The 18,504-nt window shown below is 36.0% G+C and overlaps 2 long non-coding RNA genes across 2 annotated transcripts in view; both read right to left on the bottom strand.

Moving 5' to 3' along the window:
• LOC118162433 overlaps positions 1-1,847 on the bottom strand; it is a 50,929-nt gene extending 49,082 nt beyond the window's left edge. The window contains exon 1 of the long non-coding RNA XR_004748448.1: positions 1,755-1,847. This is a non-coding gene — a long non-coding RNA (uncharacterized LOC118162433). The remainder of the gene's footprint in view (positions 1-1,754) is intronic.
• Positions 1,848-17,636: 15,789 nt separating this feature from the next.
• Positions 17,637-18,504, bottom strand: part of LOC118161466 — a 21,465-nt gene continuing 20,597 nt past the window's right edge. The window contains exon 3 of the long non-coding RNA XR_004748046.1: positions 17,637-17,648. This is a non-coding gene — a long non-coding RNA (uncharacterized LOC118161466). The remainder of the gene's footprint in view (positions 17,649-18,504) is intronic.

The raw sequence follows: 18,504 nt of genomic DNA, 5'->3' as shown, positions 1-18,504 counted from the left end.
TAGCACTTGCATTCAAATCTAGATCCAAAGTTATCCTTCACAGATAAAATTGTTCATAGGTATCGACTAATAAGTTGTGAACATCAGAGATAATGAATTATAAATATTAAAATTTAAACATTTCAGTTAATTTTTCAGCAGCCATCACCCTACAGTGTTTCAAATTTCTGCCTTCCAGTGTTCATTTTGGCTGTTTTTCCAAATACGTCTCTGGCAGGAAACAAAGCCCAGAATGTTTGGTCTTGGTAAATTTTGCTTCATGATGAAGATAACAGCTCTTAAATTTCTTCCATATTTTCACACTTTAACTAACATTTTAGTGTCAAATATTTATCTGAACTTAATGGGTGCTTGAATATATCTATAGTAAAAGCAAGATATGTGTTACAAAATAGTGTCTTTAGTTGAACAATTGATATAATTGAGAAAATGGACTCATTATCATGATGGTATTAACAGGAAAAAAGTAAAAATACAAATCATGCATATCCAAGACCAGGTTGAGAACAATAACCTGTGAATTATGTTAATCTATTTTACACTTTGAATTAGAAAATTAGCAATAGCAGAGTATACTGGGATATAGACAAGCCAAAAGTTGACAAGTAAATGCAAGTATTTTGCATATATGAGAGAATGAACTATTAGCAGCAAGTGAAGAATAGGAAAATCTTCATGGTATTTTATCGGAACATCAGTTTCAACATGATCTAGAATTTTTCCACGGTTCTTAAAATTTGATAAATTTTGAGATTATTATTTTCCATCTCATATTTTGAAGCTCTTCTGAAGATCTCCATTAAAGATTCAAATTTTGATGATTGAGATAGTACAGAATGAAAATTATTCTTGGTTTGCTTCTTCTGTGCTTCTGTTCTGTTCTTTATAAGTTGATTGTGTGTGTTCATTTATGTCAGTGGCTGTGAGGATTTATATGGGAGGTAATCCCCACCATATTTCATGCATCCTACATAATCATTTCCTTTTCTTTCAGCACAATGGATTTTCTGAATTTTCTTTCAGCACAGTGAATTAAGCTATGGAAGATGTAACGGTGAAGCCAACCGATTGCTGTGTATCACAATAAATTCCTACTGTCAAGCTACAGGAGTTAAACCACACAGTTACTAGTGAAAGAATTTTTCTTTCATAAAAATACCTCTCCATCTCTGACATCTCCCACCTGGTTGTCAAGAAGATGACAACTCCTATCTCTGTCTTTGTTGTGCAGAGCCTCAATACTTTCCCAAAGTTATGGTTATTGTCCTCAACTTTTACAAAGTTGTTTATTTGATCCATTCATGCCAGACCTGTTGGAACCTGTCCACTTCTACAACTATATCAGCTTGTTAAAAAGATTTTTCTTTACAGCTTGGCATTTCTAACTTCAATAATCCTGATAAATGCTTGACTTCCTATTTGTTCACTTGTTTTATAATCATAAAAAGAAACGACCTAATAACTTAAAGTCTTTAAAACCCTTAAAAAAATCTTCAAACATGTAATCCTGATAGCAAAAAAAGCATCTTTAGTATTTTACATGTTTGAATAGAATCTAAATATCTGGAAATGTTAATTGCATATCCCTTGCCTGGAAGAAAGGAAGAAAGAAAAAATAAGAATAAAAGGAGAAAAAAAAAAAAAAAAAAGGTAAAGCCCAAATTTCTGTTCATAATGTGGTATTTTTTAATGAACAAAAAAAAAAAAAAAAAAAAAAGGGGGGGGGGCAAAAAAAACTGTGAAATGTTTCTTACATGATGGAATGTATTGACAGTAACAATTATACAAAATGCATGAAGAGTATCCAAGTAATCATTGTTTAGGGAAGGAAACATTGACACATGAATGTAGAAATGAAAATGTAGAAACTCCTACTGAGAATGTAGAATGTGAGAATGTAGAAACTGCCTTTCAACTCAACCAAAACAGCTCAATTTCACAATTCCAATCTCTATTTCACAGTTCCATGAGACTATTTTTTTTTAAAAAAATTTACTAGTTATGAAATCATGTTAACTCAGCACAGTAGAATTAAATAGTTCCATCAAGGTATTATTCATGCTCTGCCATAACGGGCTAGATCTATAAACATAAGTTCTCAAGAAGCTGATCCCCAGGAGTGAGAGCTGGGATATTCATCACTGTGGAATTATCCTGAGACATCTGCACAGGCTGACCAGACCACAGCATCAGGCACAGAAGAATAAAGTCTATCACTTCTTAGTCCGATTGCAATTGAACAGCACTAGTATTTGGATAAGTGTCATGATATAGATCCCGAATAGTTCCCTTTTTTGGCAAGAAAATACAAGGAAGGGATTATGACTCAAAAATGTGCCTGCAAGTCATAGCGTCATGGAGCTACTCTTTGGAAAAAGTATGTCATACATTCTTTCCTGCTCAGGATTTAATTTTCCCTTTAAAATAAAGATGCATAGAAGTAGGTTATTTTGTATGAGTCAGAGAAAGCTGAGTAATTAATACAGCCTTCCTGAAAATAATATACTCTTCAAAGTAAACCATATTATTTTATTTTATATTATTTCCATACATTGCTTCAAATCCTTAGAGGTAGTTTTGAGCTATCCTATGTTGGAAACAAGGAATATATTACTTTTTTTTTTTTTTTTTTTTTTGTCCTTCCCATAAAGATTATTGTTATTATTGAAGGATGGATGTGAAAATAAACAGGATTTTTTAATGTAGTAAAATTTTGCATCTTTTTTTATTGGGATAGCTATTGGGAAACAGCTTATGTAATTCCTCCCCACCCTAGCCTTCCACCCCCCCCCCCCCCCCCCCCCCCCCAAAAAAAAAAAAAGTGGAAATGTCTATAAAATATGGGTTCAAATTTATAAAGATCTAGGCACAACTGAAACTGGGAAATTGGGAATGAGAATACTCAAATTGTTTAAAAGTTAACCTTTCTATAACGATTTGAAAAAAACAGGACCAATAGCTACATTAAATTATGTTTGACGTACATTTTATATTCCATGCTTCTAACAGTTTTACACCAGAAGTTACCTCAGACCATGAGTAGTGCAAACATTTTATTTGTGAAAAAATGTGTTCCTAAGATTTTTCATTTTAATTCCTTTTATTTTGTCTTACCTTTCCAAAGGTATTTTGAACTTTTTTTTTCTTACTCTATACTAATCTTTTAAACTGAATTCATATCCTACAAAATAATGGGTAAAGATAGGTCCATAAAGTTTAGAATAACTCCCATATTTTGTTGACATGACTTAGAAAAGATACCATGGCAAAACTTAGTACTTTAATATATCCTAATATTAGGATTATCCTAAATATTAGGGTTAAAAATGAAAGTACTATTAGGATTTTAGACAGTACACTCAAAGTATGCAATGTGGATCTTTCTCTGGGAAAAATAATAATAATAATAATAAAAAAATACAACTGTTTTGACAAAAAAGCCAAAACAAATAAACAAACAAAAAAGCAACTATCAACAGATACGGCATGGTTTTGCCATTTTTCATAACATTTTGCCAGATCTGCAACATCTCTGATCAACAAAAGCATAGTTATCACCCGGAAAAAACTATCTTCTTCTTGTCTGTCTAGCATCAGGAAAGACTAAACAAAACCAGGTAAAAAAAAATCAACTTCTCTTCAGGGGAAGAATAAAATCCTTTTTCCAAATAATAGGCAGTGACATTTTATGAATGAACATTTGTTAAAAAAAAAAAAAAAAAAAAAGCCCCTTGAAGAGATTCAGCTTTTATATATTCATGCATGTTGAATATAGATAGACAGACAGACAACAAGATATAGATGAATTGAAAGCTTTGTAAGGTCTGTTGTCAGAAAATGAAATTGTACTGCCATGTAAACAAATATAATGATTCTGGAGAAAGGAGTCAGTCATTTTGGACTTCAGCAAGGCTTTTGACACGGTTTCCCATAGGATCCTACTGGACAACATGTCCACCATACAACCTAACAACAACATCATACGATGGGTGAGCAATTGGCTTACGGGCAGAGCTCAAAGGGTTGTGGTAAATGGGGTCGCATCAGGCTGGCGGATGGTCACTAGTGGGGTCCCTCAAGGCTCCATTTTAGGGCCAGTCTTCTTCAATGTTTTTATAAATGATTTGGATGTGGGACTAGAAGGTGTTTTGAGCAAATTTGCTGACGACACCAAACTTGGAGGAGTTGTGGACTCGGATAAGGGTGGAAAGGCCTTGCAGAGAGATCTGAACAGGTTAAAGAGCTGGGCAATCACCAACCACATGAACTTTAACAAAAGCAAGAACCAGGTCCTGGCTCTGCACCTGGGACAGGGCAACCCTGGCTATACATACAGATTGGGCGACAAGATGCTGGAGAACAGCCCTGCAGAGAGGGATCTGGGGGTCATGGTTGACAGCAAGTTGAGTATGAGCCAGCAGTGTGCTGTGGCAGCCAGGAGGGCCAACCATGTCCTGGGTTGCATCAAGCACAATATTGCTAGTCGGTCAAGGGAAGTGATTGTCCTGCTCTACTCTGCGCTGGTGCGGCCTCACCTTGAGTATTGTGTGCAGTTCTGGGCACCACAGTACAAAAAGGACATTCAACTGTTGGAGAGTGTCCAGAGGAGGGCGACAAAGATGGTGAAGGGCCTGGAGGAGCCGCAGAGCTCAATGGCCTTGTTCAGCCTGCAGAAGAGGAGGCTGAGGGGAGACCTCATCATGGTCTACAACTTCCTCACGAGGGGCAGTGGAGAGGCAAGTGACCTATTCTCCATAAATACCAGTGATAGGACCCACAGGAACAGGGTTAAGATGAGGCAGGGGAAATTTAGACTAGACATCAGGAGGAGGTTCTTCACCGAGAGGGTGGTTGCACACTGGAACAGGCTCCGCAGTGAAGTGGTCACTGCACCAAGCCTGTCTGAATTTAAGAAGAGGTTGGACTGTGCACTTAGTCACATGGTCTAAACTTTTGGGTAGACCTGTGTGGTGTGAGGAGTTGGACTTGATGAACCTTATGGGTCCCTTCCAACTCGGGATATTCTACGATTCTATGATTAATATAATATACATAACTTTATTTGGTATACAGTAAATGCAAGGTAATTAAAACTTGTGTTCAACAATTGATTGGTTTTAAATATTCCTAAGTATCTCTACAGTTGTGAAAGCTAATATACAAATAGCAAATGGCAAAGAAGATGATTTGTTCAAGCTGGTTGGAAAATTCAGTACATTCTACTTGAGCCTAGGAGAAAGATTTTGAAGATGTTAGCAGTTTCCATCTATGAGCAAGGAAATGAAATCAGTCATCATATGACAGTTATCAGGGCATTCCTTTACTGGCAACTGCTTGGAAAGATACAAGCCAAAGTTATTCTGATCTGTTTGACTGATGAAGTTACAGAGACCTGAATAGAAAAATCAATCAGGCTTCTCTTCTGGGTACAGTACAAGTGATACAAATTTTGTTGAATAGCGAATCTAAGAAAAATGCCATGAGCAGCATCACAACTCTGTGGCTCATGGGAGCACTGACTCATGCATAGAGATGGTCTGTGTGTGATGATGATCTTATGTAAATTTGATGATCTTTCTTATGTAAATTGTTATGATCTTATGTAAATTTGACTGCCTGAAAAGTCATCAACATCTTCAAATCCAAAACATGTATGTCCTCAGTCAAGCATGCTTATAAAATAAGCTTGTTGTTGCAAATGTACTTTAAAAAGCCAATTTATTAACTGTACGCTCTTTAGCATCATGTTTGCTGCACTGCTGATCTGTGCCTTCAAACACATAAATTGTAACACCTACTTGCAATATGATTTGGGGAATCTGTGTCAATCACATTAAAAGAAAAACATAATTAGAAAAAAATTGATGACCAAAACAGCACAGAGATTATGAGACAGCGTAATTCATATGATGAAATAATCCCTGAGGATTACTGTATGGAGGAGTCTCATAATGCAGTCAGTCTCATAATGCAGGCAGATAAAATATCATAAAAGCTATCACAGTGCTAATCCTGAATGATATAACGTAGCACAGCCATACAATAAGGATCCAGAACCTATTCCAAAGGCCACAGTTCTGTTCTTCAACGGTGACAAATTTCAAGGGTACACATGAGGTCAGAGGTAATCTGAATTAGGAGCAGTGCAGAGTAAAATAGAAACTCAGGACATTACAGAGCAAGTGTTCAGTAACTTGTGGTTTTATCCATGGGTTCTACTGCATATTTTGAAATAGATGAGACCTCTAAGTAATATTGCCAAAGGAAAGAGACAAGAGCTCACTCATTAATTCTGACAGAACATTCTTCCACATGATAAACCAGTGTATGCATTACAGTAAGTTTTCCATTATAAACTTCAGCTGAGTGCAGTTTAAAGTTTTAGGTCTGGATGTCCATCACAAAACACATTAAAGTGCATGTTAGGACTGAGTCGATGTAATTAATCCTCTCCTCAATGTAATTATGTAGAACAACTTACAGGAAAGATATTTCTAGGAAGTTTTCCATCTTTTGTGTTAAGACAGGCATTGAACAGCAAAATATAAAAAGAAGCCCTGTGGCATACCCTATTTCCATATTTCTTCATCTTCAGTTCTTCTGTGCCCTTACAGCCAGACTCTTCTGTCCTTGAGCAATCCTCAGTGGTGTCCTGGAGGGTGCTGCCTTGAGGGAGTCTCTCTCACCTCAAAAAAGCTTTGTTTTGGATGTATGGCCATGCATATAGGCTCTTTGAAATTATGTATCAAAGATCCTTGAGAAACCTTTAGGACTTTAAAAGCGTAAATATAAGATCACTCAGAAAATTTAAAAACTCTGATTCTTCTAGCTAATTCCCTGATTAATTTTAAAAATAACTGTATTGTTCCTAACAGATGGACTTTTTGGTATGGACCCATGTTGGAACAGTTCTTGAAGAGCTTCTGCCTGTGGGCAGCCCCCGCAGGCTCAGTTCAGGAAGGACGGCACCCTGTGGGGGGGACCCCATGTGGAGCAGGGGCAGAAAGTGACCATGAAGGAGTAGCAGAGATGAAGCAACAGGGAATGACTGCAGCCCCCATTCCGTTCCCTTGCACCACTCAGGGTGGAAGAGGGTGGATGGGGGAAGGTGGTCTTAGTCTTTGTTTGTTTTCTTGGTTTCTCACTGCTCTAGCTTGTTAGTTACTGGTAATAAATTTTAGTGATATCCCTATGCTGAGTATGTTTTGCCTGTGATTATAATTGTTGAGTGATCTTCCTGACCTTATCTCAACTCTTGAGCCCTTTGATCATATTTCTTCCCTCTTTCCCTTTGATGAGGGGGAGTGAGAGAGTGTTTGTGGTGGAGCTCAGCTGGGTAAAATCACTACACATATTAACTTCCCAATTAGTTTGAGGATTACCAATCTTCGGTGGATTCTCATTTTGCAATTATTATGCAGTATTTCATAGGATCCAAGTCCAGTTTTTAAAACTAGCTTGACAGAATAATCAATAACTGATTTTTTGTTTGTTTGTTTGTTTGTTTTGTTTTGTTTTGTTTTGTTTTTGTTTGTTTGTTTCTAAAGCATCATTGAATAAATTATAAATTCACATACATAGTCTACAGGTTTCTCATGTACTGTATGAGCAATCCTGCAGGTTTGCACAGAAGTCATTCCCCAGCATATGTGCTTGATGAGATAACTGTTTGCAATCTTCATGGCCAGTTCTAGTTTCCATGTGTCTGTTTTCACTGTTCATTTATAATTTATTTTTCTTTAATTATGCATTATGTATTCTAAAATACATACCATAACTACACCATAGTTTAATTAAAGTCAACTTCTCTTTGACTTTAAAATGTCATCTCTATACTTAGAATGCCACCATATAATCTGTTTTCCTTTCCTTTAGCTCCATTATTCATTCTAAAAGTCTCACCCTGGTTGGTTGTTCTCTCAATGTAATGCATTTAGATTTCTAGGACACCCTCATATTTAAAAATTCCACATAGTCATATCCTGTTTCATATTTCTGTTTTCATTTCCTTCTGTGACTGACACAGTCCCAATGTTCTCTACAACTTTCCCACGTTATTGGTTTGCTCTTCATTTTTCGTTCTGACTTTTGAGAGTGTTTCTCTCATACACTATCTGCCAATCACCCCTCCTTAAGCTTGCATTTAAACACTTCTCTTTTAGTAGTTATTTTCATCTCTGGTAATTTCACTGTGGGCCTTATTGTATTGTAAATTCAGTTAAGTGGTTGGGATTCCAAAATTCTTTGTATAGATGTCATGTCATTGTTAGTTAATTCTAATGAATGAAATAAAATAACTTTTAACCACCTGCCATCAGTTAATCATCTTCTTTCTGTCTAATTTTTGCTTTTCTTTCCATGGTAGACTGAGTTGATTAATGGTAGAAGATTGTTTTCCCTTACGGCATGGTAATTTATGTTGTTATTAGAATGAATAGACTGATGAATTAGACTGATGAATACTCAATTATCTTGTTCAGCACTTATATACTGCCTTATAGAAACATAAGCCTTGACTTCTGAACATGTGAATCAGAAGTATAGCAGCTGCCAGTGTCTTTTTGTAGTAAGTGTAGTCTGTGGTTACCTAGGTCAAGATTTTTTAACAGAATACTTCTAGTTAGCAGTGGATTATCAAGAAAAAATCTCAGTGCTAACAGGTAAGTATACACTGATCTTGTTATCTTGCTTTAGGTAGCTGATGGAAAACTGAACATTATGTCAATGTTATACTTGTTCAGTGCTAATACACCAATAAATTTCCTTTTTTGTTGTTGTCCCTTATCTGAGGTAATCAGGCAGATTATAAATGGACATGGTAGTAGACACCTGAATAATTAGACCTCAAAATAATCACCCTTTGTACACAATGTACATCACCCTTACACAATGTACATCAGACTTCAGCCATTTTGATGTTGACTCTATCTAAACTTATAACTTACAGATGAAAAATTGTATACTCCTCTATCATCCCCAGGCACTTACAATCCTTAAGTAGCATTTTCTCTTCAGTCTCCATAAGCTCACTCAGTAACAAAAAGCTGTGAACAGGCTTTTTCACAGTGATAATAAAGTACTAAGACCTATTTCATCAGATATTAATTATACAGCCATTTCAAAATTCAAGCTTTATTATTTTCCAAAAGATACACTATTAAAAAAAAAAAAAAAAAAAGAGGTGTTACCATGTGTCTGCTTGTAAAAACTATGGCATAGTTTTAGATGAATCCCTTCTTAAACTGGAAAGTTTAATCACTTCTTAAGTTGGAAAGTTAATCACTTCTTAAATTGGAAAAATATCATGAGTATTTCTGGAGGGTTTTGTTTGTTTGTTTTTGGGAAAGATATTATCCCCTCAATTCTTTCTTACTCTTTCTTTTCCTCTATGTAAGCCAAAGTGCTAAAAAACATAAAAGTGTCATCATGAAAGAAAAAAAAAAAAATAAAAATATGGCAATTTCTCATTAAAAAAAAAAAAAATCAGGTTTAGTTTGATTGTTTATACTCACACTCTACCCAAGTATACTTGGAAGCTTTTTACCTATGATTTTATTCATTCTTTTTCTGTTGTTTCATTTAATTGGCAATGGCAGTAATTTGGCCTGTAAGTACATTTGTGCATTGTGAATGGAAAACACAGCAGCTGCCATTACTGGTTATTTTAGGGATGTACCAGCATTTTGTAGCCATTTGCAGCAGATTGATCTTCTTTCCCCTTTAATTCAACAGGAAAATTGTCTTCTGTTCTTTATGAAATGGAAGAGTGACTACTTGGGTTAGCCTACTAATAAATGCAAACATTCATTTAGATTTTTCTCTTAAATGCATCCTTTTATTTAAGAAATTTTAGTTTTGTTAAGAAACAAACATCAAGGGGCAATGCTAAACAGTAAAATGTAATAGATAAGGAGGACATGAAGATAGTATTCAATAATACAAGTGAAAGGAAGAAAAGGGACCCTAGAAAAAGGAGTCGTACAAAATAAATAAATAAATAAATAGTAGATTTCAATCATCAAAGACTGAAGTAATCAAAGACATCAAAGTAAAAGTGTTCTGTTTATTTTGTTTTCACATGCACACATTTTCTTTTTAAGATGTTACACAGTTAACATTCACAGTTTAGTGTATATGTTGTGTGAGATCCAAAGGCTGAAAATACCCTATATTTAATTAAATGAAAAATAAATCCTAAGAAATCATATTGAGTTGCACTCATAGCACAACAATGGCCAAAATCTCTATAAATTTAATGTTTGGCCACTGCAGAAATTCAATCAGTCAATAGCAATTTGTTTGGTGAATGTGCAACAACGTCTGATAGGTCAGTAAAGTTCAATTGTAGTTATGTCTTTAGTTACAACTGTTTTAGTTTATAATCTTATTTTGTGCATGCTCACTGACCTGCCCACTTTTTATGAGAATCCAGTTGTGCTATTTCTTACTGCCTTCCTATTCTGAAAAACAGTTTTGTAACAGTAACTAGGATTTGGTGGCAGGCCTCTTATGACATAAATAAACTTAATATCTTTGGATTCAGTTGCAGTGGTTTACATCGTCAGAAAGCAATATGCTTTTCAACATAGAGGAACATAAGCCAGAAATATATGCTTTGAAAATTTATCAGCATGATGAATTCTGGCATGCAGTACTCACTCTGCCATCTAGCTTTGCTTCTTAGCAGAGGACTGCCCTAGTTGAGTGCTACACTAATACTGGTTTCTGAAGTTGAGTATTTTTTTAAAGTTGATTCTGATATTTCTATGGGGAACCACCAAACTGTGTACTTTTATTCTCAGTGCAAACTGTTAATTAATGGTGAATATGCTCCACAGTGCTACATCTCTTTGCAATAAGAAACACTGTGGCAGATGGAAACAGCTAAACTGATCTTACATGCACAAAGGTACTTAAGACACACTTTTCCTCAAATGGTCCAGAGAAATAAATAAAATCTCTGAAATCATCTCTATTGAAGGTAGGAATGAATTTAGCGGGGTATCTGTATACATGTCTTATGGGAACAGCTGGCTAGTTTTGCAAGCACCGGGCAGACTAGGCTAATTTTTGTGGCTCACTTTCAAAAAATATGCATCATCACATATAAAATGTCTGAGAGACAACTTATTATTTACTCTATATTTGCTGTGAGTGAATTGAGTGATTGAGTTGTTTGGGATGTTATTAACATATGTCTAGAATTTGATGTGAATGCTTCATTCAGTTGCGACCTCTCCAGAACAAGTACACATCTCCTAGAGGTGTTACATTTTCATGAAATATTTATGCTATTTATTTGATGATTTCTGTTTGATAAGATCCACCATTTAATAAAACAAAGTGTAAATATAATGTAAGTGTACATAAGCTTTCCCCTCCTCTTGTCTTCCACTAATACAATGGAAATAAAGTATTGAAACTGAATGGTTTTGAGTACTAATCTTAGAGGTGAATCATTGTTCATGAAACAATCTGATGGCCTCAATATCAGTCTCAAAAGAAAGAGCCTTCTAAGAGAAAAGATTGTTTGTAAACACAGGGAGTCAGAAAAGGAGCAAAACATAGAAATAATAGCATTGCTTAGAAATTAGACAGTTGATATTGTGTTATAATTTGACACTAAATATGATTAAAACCCTTTTATGTATAAATAAAGCCTATGAAATACTAAATGCATCATACTACTTTGAGAAGAAAAATGATTCTTTTTAAAGGATCTCAATTCAGAATGTAACTTTTTTCTATGTTCGTCTTTGATAACCAACAACAATCCTTACAGTCTCTAAACTTAATTGTGTGTTTTTTGTTGTTGGTGTTGTTGCTTTTTTTTTTTTTTTTTTTTTTTTTTGACATCAGACAAACAGGCAAGATAAAACTTTTGAAACTGATGTAAGTGTTACTATCAGGTCAGTCAATGGCCATTAACTCTGAGTTTCCATTAATTGTAAAAGAGATAAAAATAGCAAGTGCTCAGGTAATGTCCAAAAGTGGTTCTGAGGAAAATTTTTCAGATAAAATCTGTTAGAAACTTGACTTGCACATCATAATCCTAAATTTTTCTATGTCTAAGAAAATCAAATACATTTCCAATTAAAGGACATCTACTAACAGCGATAGTACACATAGCCCTAAGAAACCATACTGCACTGTTGGGAGGCAATGAACAAGATGCAACCAATCTCTTCTCAGTAGCGCCAATTTAAAGGGCAAGAATCATTGGGAATAAATTAAAAAATTCAACATTCTATTTGAATACAAGAAAAAGTTTTTTTACTGTGAGAGAGATCAAACACTTGAAAAGGTTTTCCAGTGTGGTTTTATAGTCTCCTCCTGTGGAAATACTCAAACGTTGACTTAACATGGTCCTGAGCTATCCATTCTTGCTGAACCTGCTTGAGCACGGAAGGGGTGTGGGGGTGTGGGGTGGCACAGGGAAGGTACTAGGTGATCTCAAGAAGACCCTTCCAAATTCAGTGCTTCTGTAATTTTGTGGCCCTGATTGTCTATGAACAGATTTCCAGTCATTTTTACTACAGACCAAATGGTTTGCTTATAAAGATGTCATGAAACTGTGTCAAGAGCTCTACTAAATTTAAGATATATGACATCTACTGGCTATTCCCTATCCAGAATATCTGCTGCCTTGTCACAGAAAGAAATTAAATCGGCCTGACACATGTTGTTCTTGACAAATTCATTTTGGCTGCTACTCATTTCCTTGTTCCCTTCCAGGGACATACAAATACATTTTGATCATTTGTAGTATTGAATATTGGCTGGCCTATAATTTCTTCTTGTGAAAGGAAGGGAAAGGGAGGGGAAGGGAGGGGAGGGGAGGGAAGGGAAGGGAATGCCTACAATTAACAGAAGTTGCAACTATGCAACACTCAATATCTGTAAAAGATCATTCATATAAACCCTCCAGAGTGAAAAAGGTATGATATCACCCAGAACACTTAATGGGAAGATTTACCACATTATATTTAGGTGTTGCATTTATTATATTTAGGTGTTGCATTGAAAACTGACAAAATGTGATCACTGACTAGTTAAGAGATTGTAAGCATTAGCACCTCCCCCCAGGAAACATCCAATTCCAGACTAAGAAAAAATAAAAGGAAAGAAAAAACCTTCTCAAGCTATCTGGCAATATCTGTGTCAGCTCATTTGCCCATGAATAGTGAAAAATGACATGCCAGGCCAATCACTATGTTATTTAAGAATGGCAATGTCCAGGAGAAGGCAAAGAAAAAACTCTCTATCTGTTCATTGCAAAATAGTAAGGTAGATCACTGGTAAGTTTGACAAAGGTTCTGATGGAACCAGGTACAGAACCAGGTATTCCTGATGCAGAAATTCCCTCTGTCCCCTGCTTAAATGTGAGTCTAGACAGGGAAATGTGCAAATATGAAGTGTGAAAGAATGACAGTTCAATATTTCCATCTTTACTGATGGAAGTGTGATGTCAGCAGTGATATGTCACTGCATATGAATAGAAATAAGAAATTAACAAACTAGGTAGTGTGTTTGTTTGGGTGAAATCTTTCAATTTCTTTCATCTTCTTTTTTAGGCAGCACATCATCTAAGAACAGTAAGATCTCTTTTCTCCACAAAGTACTATGAACATGAAAAGCACATGTCCACATACAGGGGAAAGTCATCCTGAAAAATTTTCTAAGTCACTACTAAAACTTTTATATTATAAATTTAAGAGGAACTGAGATATATTTTACTAAAGTCAGTGAAGTTTTTTTAAGAAAAAAAAAAAATCAAGGTTGCTCATATAGTTTATTAATGTCACTAGGCCCAGCAAAAAGGGTCTGATAAGAGTTGTCATTGTAATTAATTATAAAATTCAACAGACATGAAGAGGTCTGTGATGTTTGTTAAAATATAATTCTTACTGTCTTCACATTAAAAATAATAATAAAATACAGGGCTCCAATGATTAGCATTCCAGTACTCAGTATTTAAAAACATTTGAATGTAATCTTCTTTGGAGAACAATTTAAACATATTTGAGATATATCTGAGAAGAATGATATCTAAGTACCTAAGTAGAAAGGGTTAGAAGCTGTAAATACACTGTGTATTAATGAATATACATTCTCTGTAGGCAACTAAATTCAGAATAAAACATTACAGAGGCACTTCCTCCAATCTTTCTTGATTAGCTGTGTAACTTTCTTTAATATATGTTGATTTTCCCTCATCAATTATCCCATCTAATGTAGAGAAAAACAGGCATTATACCCAGATTTAGTAAGTCTACAAGGAAAGGAACATAGATGAACTCAAATAGTTCATATCCTATCTATCTAGAAATAAATCACTTTCTGCAGCAACGTATTTTCAGAAACTTCATTGGTGTGACAAAAAACAATGATATATATAAGATTCCAGGAACATTAAATCTCAAGAAGTTGTGATATCAAAGAACAGTTAGCTGTTTGAAATAATCTTAATCTGAGATGTGTATGTTTTATGTTAGGGATAAAAATAATGAAAAATCATAGAATTATTAAGGTTGGAAGAGACCTCCAAGATTATCTGGTCCAATCATCCCCCTACCACCAATATCACCCACTAAGCAATGTCCCTAAGAACCATGCCCAACCTTTCCTTAAACACCCCCAGGGACAGTCACTCCACCATCTTCCTGGGCAACTCGTTCCAATGCCTGACTACTTTTCTGAGAGGAAAATTCTCCCAGTTTCCAACCTAAACCTCCCCTGGTGCACCTTGAGGCCATTCCCTCTAGTCCTATCTGCAAGAAGAAGTTGACCCCCAGCTCCTCACAACTTCCTTTCAGGTAGCTGTAGAGAGCAATGAAGTCTCCCCTGAGCCTCCTCCAGACTAAACAACCCCATTTCCCTCAGCTGCTCCTCATAGGACTTGTGTCCAGACCCCTTAAGAGCTTTGTAGTCCTTCTCTGGAAATGTTCCAGGGCCTTGATGTCTTTCTTGTAGTGAGGGGCCCAAAACTGAACATGGTACTCGAGGTGCAGCCTCACTAGAGCAGAGTACAGGGGAATGATCACCTACCTTGTCCTGCTGGCTACACTGTTCCTGACACAAGGCAGGATGCCGTTGGCCCTCCTGACCACGTGGGCACACTGCTGGCTCATTTTCAGGCAAGAATCAATCAGCACCCCAGGATCCTTTTCCTCTGCACAGCTTTTGAGCCACTCTGCCTATGCCTGTAGTGCTGCATGGAGTTGTTGTGGCCAAAGTGCAGGACCTCACACTTAGCCATGTTGATTATCCCATTGGGCTCTGCCCATTGACCCAGCCTGTCCAGGTCTCTCTGCAGGGCCCTCCTACCCCCTTCGGCAGCTCGACACTTCCCCCAGCTTGGTGTAATCTGCAAACTTACTGAGGGTGCACTCAATTCCCTCATCTAAGTCATCAATAAAAATATTAAAGAGGATGTGCCCCAACACCAATCCCTGGGGAACACCACTGGTGACCGGCTGGATTTAACTCAATTTAAATCCATTTATGTGTCTGCATACAATCTGCATAAACTTTGCTTGGTGTATTTTTGTGTTTCTTAATTTTGTATACTACAAATGCTGAACTCATCATTTGGTGGCCCCACATACAACCACATTAAATGATACAACCACATTAATTCACAGCTTAGTTTTAGTCACAGGATGACAGTCCTGATCTGTAATTCTGGAATAACTGAGCTGAAAACATAACTAATCCATTGTTTGTATAATTTCCTGGTAGCCAAGAACATCTATTTGTCCAGTAAATGGATGACCTGAATTAAGCTCCTGTGTCTGCCCAGGGAGATCTGATTTTCTCTCTCTATTTTCTTTAGGGAATGTCTTTAAATCTACTCTTGGATGAGAAAAGAAATATTTGCTATCAAATAGCAAAGCTGTCATTGTGCTAAGCAAGCAAGAGTGATGGAACCAGAAGGAGAAAAACAAACAAACAAACAACAGGAAACTAGGAATATGATTACAGCTTCAGTGAGAGTTCTCATCCAAAATGAGATACACAAGTTTCAGATATGCTTTCAGGATTTTCTGGTCATTTTTTTGCTGCCTGCTGTAAAATTGTGTAAATCACTCAGGGTCCAGAGAAAGGAACTTGGCTTTTTTTTCTCCTAAAGATTAAGTCTTTTTTGTTTGTCTTCTTTCAGCCCCATGACTCATTCTACATCTGACCATGATTCAGCAAGCAGAGAACTCAGAAGGGAAGCTGCTGTCCAGAACAGCTAAAAGGCCAGAGTTAGATTAATATATTGTCACTTAATTACTACATTTAAATTTTAAATACACATATTTCTGATTTTTTTATTTATTTAAGATAATACTTAAGGTAGGCGGGGTAGGTAATGTTTTATTACTTATCTTCTCAACTCTGTTGTACAAATGATTGTTTTTTTGTAAAAAAAAAAAAATGGAGTGGTATGTTCATCAGCTAATTAACTTAAAATGATGAGATAGCAGGGCTAATGCTGGAAACCATTGTTTACTCTTTTAGTATATTTGACAATGAAAAATGCTCTAAGAATAAGTAATGCAATTTCCACTAAATACATTTAAGGGTGTGGAAACTACTTGTCCAGGAGAACAAAATGTATAGATATAAGATGTTACTCTGATAACTTTACTTTTATTGAAGAATTCAACAATGAAAGACATTGTTGTAAAATATAATTTTCCAGGGATTTTACTTCTCTGTCTCAGCTTCACTGACTGAGAATTGCATTTCATTTTCGAAAAATAGACCATTTCTTACATGTTCTAAATTATTTTTTTTTGCCCTTGAAGGCTGTCAGTTTCTATATCCAGGATGAAAATCTAATTTTAGTATCCAGAGAGCATGCAATAATGTGTTTCTATATATGAACTAAAATGGGGATGCCACCTGGGTAGCAGTAAGTATGTAAAATATATCAGTTCTATAACACAATTCAATTTCTTTTGGCTGAGAAAAGACAAACAGAAACCATTCCTCTATACTAGAGAAGTATATAGTTGCTACAAAAAAAAAAAAAAAAAAAAAAAAAAAAAAAAAAAAAGAGTTTTATGGAGTGTTTTCATTTAAATGTGCCCTTCCACTCATTAATAAAATAAACTAATTAAAAATAACGTGATAACTTAGTTACTTAGTTGCTAGAGTTCTCAAGAGGCACCTGAAAGGCTCTTATCCTTTTAATCCGTTTAATACCACAACAGATTGCCTGGATTGCCTGTAACTTTTTGTTAATGTCAGGTTAGTACTAGGAAAGAAAATGGACCAGTTTCACAAGACTAATCCATGTACACCAAGTGCATGGAATTTTCCACATGCCAAACTGGAATTTATCAGACCAACAAAAGAGGGAAGCTAAGCTCTGTATATCAAAGTGTGAAAGCCATTTAACAGACAGTAGCACTGCATAGCAGTCTACATTAGGAAAGAAACTTGACAAAGTGGCTAGGCTTTACCAGGAACATAATTTTACACTAATTCTAAGAATAAAAAATCTGCCTTTGGGGAAAGTTGTCAAGAACATTTTAAGGATCAAGTGTGGTCAGAGTTCCACTTTAGCCCTCATGGTACTCATTGAGATAAACTAACCATATTATTAGCAGCCGTCTCAACAGGATCTACCAAATTCAACACTGTTTTTTTCTCATCTTTAGTAATATGCACTGGGTCACTTGTGCTACAGGAAAATGTCAGGAGAGAGCTGCTACCACTGAATCAGACACCTGAGCCCTTGGATGATTTATTGTGTTAGTCTTTCCATCTATTCAACTTGCTAGCTTTGATCCACACTGCTGTGCCTCTCATGGTGAGGATTTGGCTTTCATTGACTTTGCCTCCTCTCCTATAATGATAATGAGAGAGAGTGGACATCTGCAAGACCTAACAGCTTCCTGACTGGCAGCAAAGCAATTTGGGTGTGTATGCACAGAGGAGTTTGTGGTGATGAGAAACTTGGAATAAGATTTTTGGACTCCAAACTCGTAGGAAACTGAACCCTATTCAGTGAGTCACTGACAAAATATTAGAGTCCAGATTTGCTGTGTAATTATATCTGCTTCCTAGATCAGGAATGCAAAGAACATGGAAGTGATTATATGCCAAATAATAACAGTATGTCTAAGTAAGTGCTGCAGATCCTGAGCTATGACTGTGCAAGAAGGTTATGTAGCAGTAAATCCAAACTGCAAAATAGCATATGATATTTTAGTCTCTATAACTGTGCAATGGTGCACAGCGGCACAGCTGGATCTGGACTCAACTAGCACCCGCAGCTCACATAGAGATTGTATTGCCATTCTCACAATCGTTTTTTTCTTGCTCCCCCGAGGCAGCATTATCTTCTGGACATGATCTCTCTTCACTCTTAGCTGCTCACAGAGTCCCGATCAAAAGGTTTGGAGTCTCTAGTATCACACTTGCATTTTACCGCTCTGTAACCTCCAGAGAACTAAAGACTTAGATCTTCTTTTATGGCACTAAAAGAAAATTATTAACTATGTGTGC

Source organism: Oxyura jamaicensis, chromosome 2 (assembly GCF_011077185.1).
Source record: "Oxyura jamaicensis isolate SHBP4307 breed ruddy duck chromosome 2, BPBGC_Ojam_1.0, whole genome shotgun sequence".
Lineage (NCBI taxonomy): Eukaryota > Metazoa > Chordata > Aves > Anseriformes > Anatidae > Oxyura > Oxyura jamaicensis.
The sequence above is the reverse complement of the archived record's forward strand: the minus strand, read 5'-3'. Positions and strand labels throughout refer to the sequence as shown.